A 12,106-nucleotide genomic window follows, 5' to 3' on the forward strand; every position below is an offset into this window, starting at 1 on the left:
CTGGAACAGGAAAGGGAGGTAGTGACAGTGGCACGTAAAGTGCCCTCCGCCGCACACCGTTGGGTGGCTTGCGGAGTATAAATGTAGATGTAGATGTAGATGTCATCGGTGAACCTCAAAGTTTTTATTTCTTCTCCATGGATTTTAATTCCTCCTCCGATGTCGGCCCACATGAAGCCAGTAGACGGATCTCGGTAACAGCTCTGTGTGTTTCACATTCACCATATTTCAGCTCTTCCCAGTAGGGTGACAGCGCTATGGTCGTTGTGTAGCGTAATTACGCGCGCACTGAGCACGCATCACGCAGCGGAGAGTCGATGTGGTAATGGCCGGCCTGCTGTGTGTGGGGCCCAGAGAGATGCCGCCGGCAGATAGTGCTCCTGTGTACGTGTGTGTGTGTGTGTGTGTGTGTGTGTGTGTGTGAGTAGGGGGGGGGGGTGAATGCTTAGGGCGGCGGCGTGCTGGTTATCGGAGAAGCGACTCCACAGGCCGCGTAATGAATGGAAGATACAGACAAAAGAGCGCCGTTTGCTCTCAGGAAGACCCCACAACTGCGCCGCGGAGGCGGTCACAAAAACGGCCGACCCGACCGTGCAGCCCGTAAGCAAGCCAGCTCTCCCCTACACAGTGATCCGGCCCGGCAACTGAGGCAGGCTTTGGTCGCTCCCAGTGACAGCACACACACCAGCACGGCGTTTACTTGTAACTGAAATATATCCACGAAGGCTAGTAGAAATCCTTGGGTAACAGAAGTAATATTGAATTTAATTGATCAAAGGAGGAAATAAAAACGCAGTAAATGAAGCAGGCAAAAAGGAATACAAACGTCTCAAAAACGAGATCGACAGGAAGTGCAAAATGGCTAAGCAGGGATGGCTAGAGGACAAATGTAAGGATATAGGGGCTTATCTCACTAGGGGTAAGATAGATAGTGCCTACAGGAAAATTAAAGAGACCTTTGGAGAAAACAGAACCACTTGTATGAATGTCAAGAGCTCAGATGGAAACCCAGTCCTAACCAAAGAAGGGAAATCAGAAAGGTGGAAGGAGTATATAGAGGATCTATACAAGGGCGATTTACTTGAGGACAATATTATACAAACGGAAGTGAATGTAGATGGAGATGGAATGGAAGATACGATACTGCGCCAAGAGTTTGACAGAGCACTGAAAGACCTTAGTCGAAACAAGGCCCCCGGAGTGGACAACATTCCATTAGAACTACTGACGGCCTTGGAAGAGCCAGTCCTGAAAAAACTCTACCATCTGATGAGTAAGATGTATGAGACAGGCGAAGTACCCTCAGACTTCAAGAAGAATAAAATGATTCCAATCCCAAAGAAAGCAGGTGTTGACATATTTGAAAATTACCGAACTATCAGTTTAATAAGTCACAGCTGCAAAATACTAACGCGAATTCTTTACAGACGAATGGAAAAACTAGTAGAAGCCGACCTCGGGAAAGATCAGTTTGCATTCCGTAGAAATACTGGAACACGTGAGGCTATACTGACCTTACGACTTATCTTAAAAGAGAGATTAAGGAAAGGCAAACATACGTTTCTAGCGTTTTTAGCTTTTGACAATGTTGACTGACTGGAATACTCTCTTTCAAGTTCTAAAAGTGGCAGGGGTAAAATACAGGGAGCGAAAGGCTATTTACAATTTGTACAGAAAGCAGATGGCAGTTATAAGAGCCGAGGGGCATGAAAGGGAAGCAGCGATTGGGAAGGAAGTGAGACAGGGTTGTAGCCTCTCCCCAATGTTATTCGATCTGTATATTGAGCAAGCAGTAAAGGAAACGAAAGAAAAATTCGGAGTAGTTATTAAAATCCATGGAGAACAACTAAAAACTCTGAGGTTCGCCGATGGCATTGTAATTCTGTCAGAGGCAGCAAAGGACTTGGAAGAGCAGTTGAACGGAATGGACAGTCTTGAAAGGAGGATATAAGATGAACATCAACAAAAGCAAAACGGTGATAATGGAATGTAGTCGAATTAAGTCGGGTATTGCTGAGGGAATTAGATTAGGAAATGAGACACTTAAAGTAGTAAAGGATTTTTGCTACTTGGGGAGCAAATTAACTGATGACGGTCGAAGTAGAGAGGATATAAAATGTAGACTGGCAATGGCAAGGAAAGCGTTTGTGAAGAAGAGAAATTTGTTAACATCGAGTATAGATTTAAGTGTCAGGAAGTCGTTTCTGAAAATATTTGTATGGCGTGTAGCCATGTTTGGAAGTGATCGTGGACGATAAACAGTTTGGACAAGAAAAGAATAGAAACTTTCGAAATGTGGTGCTACAGAAGAATGCTGAAGATTAGATGGGTTGGTCACGTAACTAATGAGGAGGTACTGAATAGAATTGGGGAGATGAGGAGCTTGTGGCACAACTTGACAAGAAGAAGGGACCGGTTGGTAGGACATGTTCTGAGGCATCAAGGGATCACAAATTTAGCATTGGAGGGCAGCGTGGAGGGTAAAAATCGTAGAGGGAGACCAAGAGATGAATACACAAAGCAGATTCAGAAGGATGTAGGTTGCAGTAGGTACTGGGTGATGAAGAAGCTTGCACAGGATAGAGTGGCATGGAGAGCTGCAACAAACCAGTCTCAGGGCTGAAGACCACAACAACGACACAACGTATGTCTCTGGGTGACGTCTGCGATTGTCTTACATATTTTATGAACGGCGTAATTTGTCGCTTTTTTTGGGTTTAAGAGGGTACACTAGAGGACGTTTGATTTTGCAACCGATATCCATGATTTATCCCAGTAAAATATTAAACAGTATGAGATTTTCACTCTGCAACAGAGTGTGCGCTAATATGAAATTTCCTGCCTGATTAGGACTCTTTGCCGGATCGAGAGTCGACATCGGGACCTTTGCCTTCCGAGCGCATTTGCTCTGCCAACTGAACTACCCATGCGTGACTCGCCTTACTTCCGCTAGTACTTCATGTCATACCGTCCGAACTTCACGGAAGCTCTCTCGCGAAACTTGCAGGACTGTGATAGTTGGAGGATCGGATATTGCTGAGATTTGGCTTAAGCATAGCCTGGGGGATATTTCCAGAATGAGATTTTCGCTGTGAAGCGGACTGGCCGCTGATACGGAACTTCCTGGCGGATTAAAACTGTGTGCGGTAGCACAGCACTTGTTCGCAAAGGCAAAATTCCTGAGTTCGAGTCTCGGTTCGGCACACGTCTTTAATCCGCCAGCAAGTTTCAAGTAACACAATACTGTAAAACTGCCTGTATACCTTCATTGTACACACTCAAGATTGTATTACGTATTATTTTCAGTGCTACAGACACTACCCTACATCAACGGAAGGCCTTCGCGGAGTGCGAAGGCGGTTGGTGGGAGCTCTCATTTCCACAGTTGTGAATCTAGGACAAAATTTCAAAACTGCTTTGATACCGATGATATTGTCTAATATAATACGTTGGGATGTTAAAAAAATGATTTTTAACAAAATGGCGGAATTCATATGAAGAAAATTATAACAAATGTGTGGGCTGTAATAACAACATTATAAATTTGGTCATCCCCAATTAGCGATCCTGGTTGACCTTGTTCGGCACGAATAAGTATTCTTATTGATGTTCCTACTATTCCTGCTCATGCTCCAAATAGGAAATATGAAGTACCAATGACCTTATGATTTGTTGAGAATAATCATTTTTGCGTTAAGACGCCTCAAGTTATAGGTACTAAAGTGTAAATCTACTTCTGAGATATTTTATCTCTTACCATTAATTGGTTTTGTATTCAATTATGATTCTAGACTGCAATTATAGACGTGTAAAGTTTTACTAAGGCCTAAAAGATTGTTCTTTTAATGATAGCTTTGAAGGTTATTAGTTTGATTAACTTACTGAACTATCAGTTTAATAAGTCATGATTGCAAAAATAGTGTTTAACAAAATGGCGGCACTCTGAGGTAAAAGTAATTTTTTTCGACGGAAAAGTCGTTATACAAATGTGCACCAAAAAACGCAATTGAAATATATCGCAAAAATCCTATTTACTACGCACTACGACTCACAAGTTACAAAAAGATACAGGGTGTTTCAAAAATGACCGGTATATTTGAAACGGCAATAAAAACTAAACAAGCAGCGATAGAAATACACCGTTTGTTGCAATATGCTTGGGACAACAGTACATTTTCAGGCGGACAAACTTTCGAAATTACAGTAGTTACAATTTTCAACAACAGATGGCGCTGCAAGTGATGTGAAAGATATAGAAGACAATGCAGTCTGTGGGTGCGCCATTCTGTACGTCGTCTTTCTGCTGTAAGCGTGTGCTGTTCACAACGTGCAAGTGTGCTGTGGACAACATGGTTTATTCCTTAGAACAGAGGATTTTTCTGGTGTTGGAATTCCACCGCCTAGAACACAGTGTTGTAGCAACAAGATGAAGTTTTCAACGAACGTTTAATGTAACCAAACCAAAGGACCGAAAAGCGATACAATAAAGGAGCTGTTTGAAAAATTTCAACGGACTGGGAACGTGACGGATGAACGTGCTGGAAAGGTAGGGCGACCACTTACGGCAACCACAGAGGGCAACGCGCAGCTAGTGCAGCAGGTGATCCAACAGCGGCCTCGGGTTTCCGTTCGCCGTGTTGCAGCTGTGGTCCAAATGACGCCAACGTCCACGTATCATCTCATGCGCCAGAGTTTACACCTCCATCCATACAAAATTCAAACGCGGCAACCCCTCAGCGCCACTACCATTGCTGCACGAGAGACATTCGCTAACGATATAGTGCACAGGATTGATGACGGCGATATGTATGTGGGCAGCATTTGGTTTACTGCCGAAGCTTATTTTTACCTGGATGGCTTCGTCAATAAACATAACTGGCTCATATGGGGAACCGAAAAGCCCCATGTTGCAGTTCCATCGTCCCTGCATCCTCAAAAAGTACTGGTCTGGGCCGCCATTTATTCCAAAGGAATCATTGGCCCATTTTTCAGATCCGAAACGATTACTGCATCACGCTATCTGGACATTCTTCGTGAACTTGTGGCGGTACAAACTGCCTTAGACGACACTGCGAACACCTCGTGGTTTATGCAAGATGGTGCCCGGCCACATCGCACGGCCGACGTCTTTAATTTCCTAAATGAATATTTCGATGATCGTGTGATTGCTTTGGGCCATCCGAAACATACAGGAGGCGGCGTGGATTGGCCTCCCCATTCGCCAGACATGAACCCCTGTGACTTCTTTCTGTGGGGACACTTGAAAGACCAGGTGTACCGCCAGAATCCAGAAACAATTGAACAGCTGAAGCAGTACATCTCATCTGCATGTGAAACCATTCCGCCAGACACGTTGTCAAAGGTTTCGGGTAATTTCATTCAGAGACTACGCCATATTATTGCTACGCATGGTGGATATGTGGAAAATATCGTACTATAGTCCGCAGCGCCATCTGTTGTTAACAATTGTAACTACTGTAATTTCGAAAGTTTGTCTGCCTGAAAATGTATTGTTGTCCCAAGCATATTGCAACAAACGGTGTATTTCTATCGCTGCTCGTTTAGTTTTTATTGCCGTTTCAAATATACCTGTCATTTTTGAAAGACCATGTATATTGTAATTGCACGAATACTTCATGAGTTATAGCTCCTGTCAACTTGAAAAATGATTTGAAAATACAAGAGTTTGAAGTTTCCACATGTGTTTGTTACACTGAAATTGAAGAAATGTTTAATGGATAATGCCAGGACCGAACAGTTGGCCTTTTCTTCACCGATGTCGAAGCATTCTCATTTTCACGGAATAATATCGATTAACGGGTCTCCGCTCAAATGGCGAAGCGTTTCTTTTACGATTGAGATTCCTTTTCGAACCCTTTCTATCCGTACCAATACGTTTGTCTGTCACCTTTAGGCACTAATTCATAAATATACAAGCGAAATAACAAGTTAAGCAGACACGAGACAAGTACGCGCTTTCAGACTGTTTACCATAAACGAAAAATGCTACGAAGAGAAATCTTGTTGAGAACACTATCTTAGTAGATACTAACGCCCTCTGTGGTTATATGGGTATCTATTATAGTATTAAGTATTACAGAATAACATCGGTTGCATTCGTGCACTCGGATGCGCCAGACCTCCGCACAGTAAACAGCGATTTTAACATATCTTAACATTTGTGGCACATTTAATGTAAATGAATCTTAAAAATAGATTCTCTAAGAAACATTTTAAACTAATCAAAAATTAGGCTAAAAATATTTCTACCATGGTCTACCCCCTTAATAGCAATATTTACCATCAAGGGTAAATATCATGCTCGCATCAGTTGCACATCAGTTAATTAGACACTATTTTGAATGACTACATATGACGCTGGTACGAAGTTTTTGAGGTGTATGCCAATGATGTTAGGTGGCGAAGTTCTGCTTAAACATGGCACTGAGCCATTATTTACTTTTCCATTGAATGTACATCCGATATGTAACTAATACAGTATTTCAATAAATGTAAGACAGGTGTGAATTTTACTGAACTATCGGTTTAATAAGTCATAATTGCAAAACACTGACAAAAATTAGTCACAGGTGACTGAAAGAAACCGGTAAAAGCTGACCTCGGAGAGAATGAGTCTGGGCTATCGAGAAATCAAGGAACGCGAGGTAATGCTGACTCTACTACGACCCCCTCAAGAGCACCAAATCAGCTGCTCGGGATTCGGCTCCAGCAGGATACTAGGACAGTGAGAGTTATCTGCGAACAGGTGCACGGGGGCTTAATTAATTAAAATGCTAATAATTTTAATTTTTGTCGCTGTTTGTGCGGTTACGCAGTCTCGTAACCGGTTGGCCCTGACTAATACTAGTACGCAATCTGACTGCACAGAATTACAACAGCGAATGAAAGGAAATTTCCGTTGACACAATTAATTAATTAAGTCCCCAGCAACTACAAAAGCTACGAAACAACAAAGCACAAATGTAACTGTTCTGTGTGTGGAAGTGTGATTCAACGTACACATCTGGCAGGGTTCTTCCTCAATACGACAAAATGTTTTAAACGCCATTTACAATGAAGTAATTAAAAAAAAAACAGAAATACTATGATTGCACATAGAAACCAGAATTACAGTCAAATACAAGAACACGAGCCAGATGCTTTGTTGACTGAACCTGCGACCAAGAGGCATTGTTATTTAGGACGTCTAAAACAAAAAATTTTCTTTACCTTCATATATATTGACAAAAAATACACTCTGATCATTACAACATCCCCAATCGAATAACATATGGTGTCTTGCCCAAAAAGAACAACTAGTACTCTATCGACGTCTCAACAACCACAGATCACGCCTACCTCAGAACTACCACTGCACTCACCAACTTCTCAGCGGCAACTGCCAGTGGAGGCGGCTCAATAATACTCTTTGGCGCAATCTCTGGCGCTGTGGCTCAGTGTGGCCACCTTTCACAGGTTAGCCACGAAGGACAGCACCCAACAAATCCGCAACAATCTGGATGCTTACAGCAGAGCGAGGCTCCAGAAGTATCAGTGGCCATCGTCGAAAAGGAAACTGATGGGAACAAAATTGACGATATAACATGCAGTTACAGCGTGCACGGTAACAGAACCGCTCTGTAACCGCCAGTAGACAGAATTCGAGGAACTAACGTGCAAACGACTGGAAGCATCTCGGAATATCGTAAACTGTCGTCACACCACCAGCGAGGCAACGGCAACAGTAGCTTCCAAAGGGCAAAACTTCGCATTGACGCTTACGAGGGTTAATTTCTTGTCCAGCACGTGGAACGTCTTGGTGCCGATTCCTGTGCCCTCACAGGACGCCCGACTTTTACCAGTAGTTAATGGCCTTCGGGCATTAAGTGGATCGTGGTTTAAAATAAAAAGAAAACTGCTTCCAAGGATTCCCACGGAAGAACTTATTCGGTCTGTCAAAACGTCACTAATGCGGTTTATACGGGTTGAAGCGGCAAAGACAAGGCAGGAAACAGTAAGAATCCTACATAGAGCGGAACGACTGAAACATTTTTTCTCAGGATGAAAGGGTGCTCAAGAAGAAATCTAGAGGATTGACGATAATGTTGTTTAATAGGCAACTCCAAGGTTATAATGGATACTATGCATTCTGAACTAAATAGCCGATTTGTTGAGTAATCCTATCTACAAGCAGTCGACAAGAGTGCGTAGATTATTAAGGAGACGTGAGCCTTAATCCGATACTCCACAAATAATCATGGTACAACCAGCGGACTCATTACCAAAGTCCTTGTAACATAAAGTATTTATGGATTCCTAAGATCAGTAATGAAAGCTGTTCCTTTACGCATATCGTCAATGGGACCGCTCACCTGCCTACAATCTGGCGAAGTATCTCGCTATAAAACTACGCCCCTCTATGGGACACACCTAGAATCTTAAATAAAGCATTCGACTTAATTCGTTCGACTTAACATCGAAGCTGCAAGTACATCATACTGGACAGCTTTAACGAAGTCTCTCTTCACAAACTTTCAAATAGAAGAGACTACCAGTATCAATCAGGAACGTGTATCATCTGATAATTATCCGCATGTAACTGAAGTCCATAGATGCGATGTACATGTACAGACAAATAAATGATTTATTCAAGAGGAAGACCTTCACAAACTGAACGAGACAATAACGAGTTGGTCCACCTCTGGTCCTCAAGCAAGCAATTATTCGGCTTGGCATTGGATGTTCTCCAGCGGGATATCGTGCATATTTCTGTCCAATTGGCGCGCTTGATTTTTAAAATCCCAAGCTGGTTAGAGGGCCCCACCAATAATGCGTCAGACGTTAGGATTACACACTAGTGAATCTATCTTAAACTCACTTTCGATAAGGACAACACACACAATCATGCCCGAGGGAGGAATCGAATCTTCGACAGGGGGAGCCGCGCGAACCGTGGCAAGGCGCTCCAGACTTTGCTGTTACCCTGCGCGGCTGAATGTGCTGGACTGGGAATCGAACCCAGGTTTCCTGCTAACTAGGCAGATGCGCTGATTACTGTACCATCAGGACACAGTTGTCATCGCAACCGCTCGGACTACACTAGCACACCTCCAGTCAGACCCAAACTCTCAACTTATCCACGTACTACCAATGTAATCCCCTTGCCCGTTATCCTCAAAATGGTTCAAATGGCTCTGAGCACTATGGGACTTAACATCTGCGGTCAACAGTCCCCTAGACATAGAACAACTTAAACCTAACTAACCTAAGGACATCACACACATCCATGCCTGAGGTAGGATTCGAACCTGCGACCGTAGCAGCAGCGCGGTTCCGGACTGAAGCGCCTAGAACCGCTCGGTCACAAAGGCCGGCCTCCGTTATGCTCTTTACCTGCTGCATTTCGCTGGTTCTCGTAACAATTCGAGCATGGTGTGCATCTGTACTGAAGACATCATTGGTTGTACTCGGCTGAATTGTAAATGTGTGGTGTCTGTTCTTTCGGACATGTCGCGAATAAAGAGGATAATGGGCAAAGGGTGCTACATAAGTAAAGTGTGGGTAAGTTGAGAATTCGGGTCTGACAGGTGAGGAAAGGGGGAGGGGGGTGGGCGTGCTAGGGTAATAAGTACAGTTGGGGTGACAAATGTATCGGAATGATCCGAATGGCGCAGTGGTCAGTTATCAGCACCTCTGCTTTGTAACCAGGAGGCACGGATTTGAATCCCTACCCCATACAAATTTCAATTTTCTCCATCGATTTAAACCAATCCCCACACGCAGCCAATGTCTCTAATTACTTTGCGTCTTAAATCATCGTGGCGGATGGATCAAAATGGTGTCTGTTCTTTCGGACATTTCTGAAAGAAGGGACACGACATATGCACAATACTTAATGGTTATTTAGGCAATCAGTCTGTCTACGGGATGTTTCAAAACAAACTTTGGGGACAGGTTCCTTCCATCAAGACAAGGAAAAAACGTCTACTGAACATGGGCTCTAACTATTTTAGTCTTAGCTGTTCCTAGAGTGTTTACAACATCAGGCATTCTGCACTCAAAAGAAATAACTGCCCCACCGTGTATGCTAATGTGTATCTTTGCTTTAGTGTTGAATTTTTTTATTTTGTCTTCTGAAAATTTATGTCACCGCTTTGTGTAGTGGCTGATTCTATACTGGAGTATATTTTATTCATTGGGTGCCATGGAAACTAAAAATGATGAACTAACTCAGCCCACTCTTATGCTGGATAGCTCATTTTATTTTAGAGTAAACAACATCGTGATATAATGAGTAGGACCGAGAAGCGTGTGTGGAAGTGACGGCGGTGCTCAGTTCGCAGGAAATTGAAAGCCGGTGACAAAAGACTGTCGTGCTTGCAGAGAGGTAAGAAGAACAGACAGCAGTACAAACACTCAGTGGGAGTGTCGCAGCGGTAGGGGTACGGGAGTGGGGTAGGGGAGAGTGAACACGCGATTCCAGCAAAGCGCCGGTCCTCTCCGCAGAACACGCGGTCTTCCAGCGCCGCGTTCCGTGGCTGGAATTTAATCATGGCCGCGTCGTGGGCATTTGCAGACGACTAACGTGCTCTCTGCCTATGTGAAGAAATCGAGGCGGCGTCGACGTATCTGTTTACTACTCCTCCAACATACACCGACTAAAACAAAAGTACTAAATTAACTACGTAATTTAAAAAAAACATAATTTTTGGGTCATACAGCTATCTTAGCACCTTCGTCGCACTGACAGACAAGAAATATACAGGGAATCAGGTACACTTACACCTATACTCTGTGAATCACTGAAGTGTGTGGCACAGAGTACTAGTTACTGCGTTGCATACTGCGGTTTCTTGCCACACGATCCACGAGTGGAGCGTGGGAAGAATAGCTGCCTGTTTACTAGTTTATTAATCATGTTCAGTGATACTTTGGCAGCCAGAGCTACTTTCTCTTGGAAAGAGTCAGTACATAGTTTACAGTACGTAAAACTTGTAAACAAAGAATTAATAAAACACGAAAAACGGAGTGCACTATTGAATAACTTATAACAGAGAAACTTATAAACTACTGTGCACGACAGTAGCTCTAAAGATCAGTTCCACATCCATTTTTAAAGATAAGTGTGTCGTGTTATCTCTCCCAATCACAGGAAGCGTACCTCTGCCCAATGGATCTACTTTATATCATGGTCAAGAAGTGGCTAATTCAATCACATATTATGTACGGTCCTTGACAAGGAATACATCAGGCATGGATTTTTTTGGGGGTTCAGTGATTTAACGTGTTTTTTTTAATATCACTAGTACTGATAACTATGTATCTGCACTATGACCCATTTCTATTTGCTTCTCACTATTAGAATAGATACCACGCTACAGACACCATGTAGTGTAGCGTAGGAAGACTTGGCGCCGGCCGGAGTAGCCGAGCGGTTCTAGGCGCTACAGTCTGGAACCGAGCGATCACTACGGTCGTTGGTTCGAATTCTACCTTGGGCATGGATGTGCGTGATATCTTTAAGTTAGTTAGGTTGAAGTAGTTCTAAGTTCTAGGGGACTGATGACCTCAGAAGTTAAGTCCCATAGTCCTCAGAGCCATTTGAACCATTTGAAGACTTGGTCTGAGTAGTACCGATATTGACGACATATCAGCTGTAAAAAATTGATATTTTCGATACATGAAAGGATTGATCTTTATTTAAATTGAAACGTCCCCTTAGAACAATTATACATGACTGTGCTTAAACTGACACACAATATTTTTTTAGCGCAACGCAATCTGACTTTCAAAAATCCCTACAAAAGAATGGCCCTGACTAAAAAACCTCTACGTTTCACAAACCACTTACCTCACAAAAATCTTCGGTACTCGAACTACTGCAATACAGCCAGCGCCTCTACTGCCAGCTAAATAAAGGATTCAAACTAAGGAAGGCACTAACTACTGATAGGCATAGTTAGCAAATGAAAGATTTTAATAGAGAACAAACAATGTATTCACCTTAATGGTCATATATATCTGTTTATGACATCCATTCTTACAAATGTACTGTTTCTGATGGACACATCTCCAGATTATCCATTCTCAAAAAATCCACCATCTC

Source organism: Schistocerca gregaria, chromosome 1, assembly GCF_023897955.1.
Source record: "Schistocerca gregaria isolate iqSchGreg1 chromosome 1, iqSchGreg1.2, whole genome shotgun sequence".
NCBI lineage: Eukaryota > Metazoa > Arthropoda > Insecta > Orthoptera > Acrididae > Schistocerca > Schistocerca gregaria.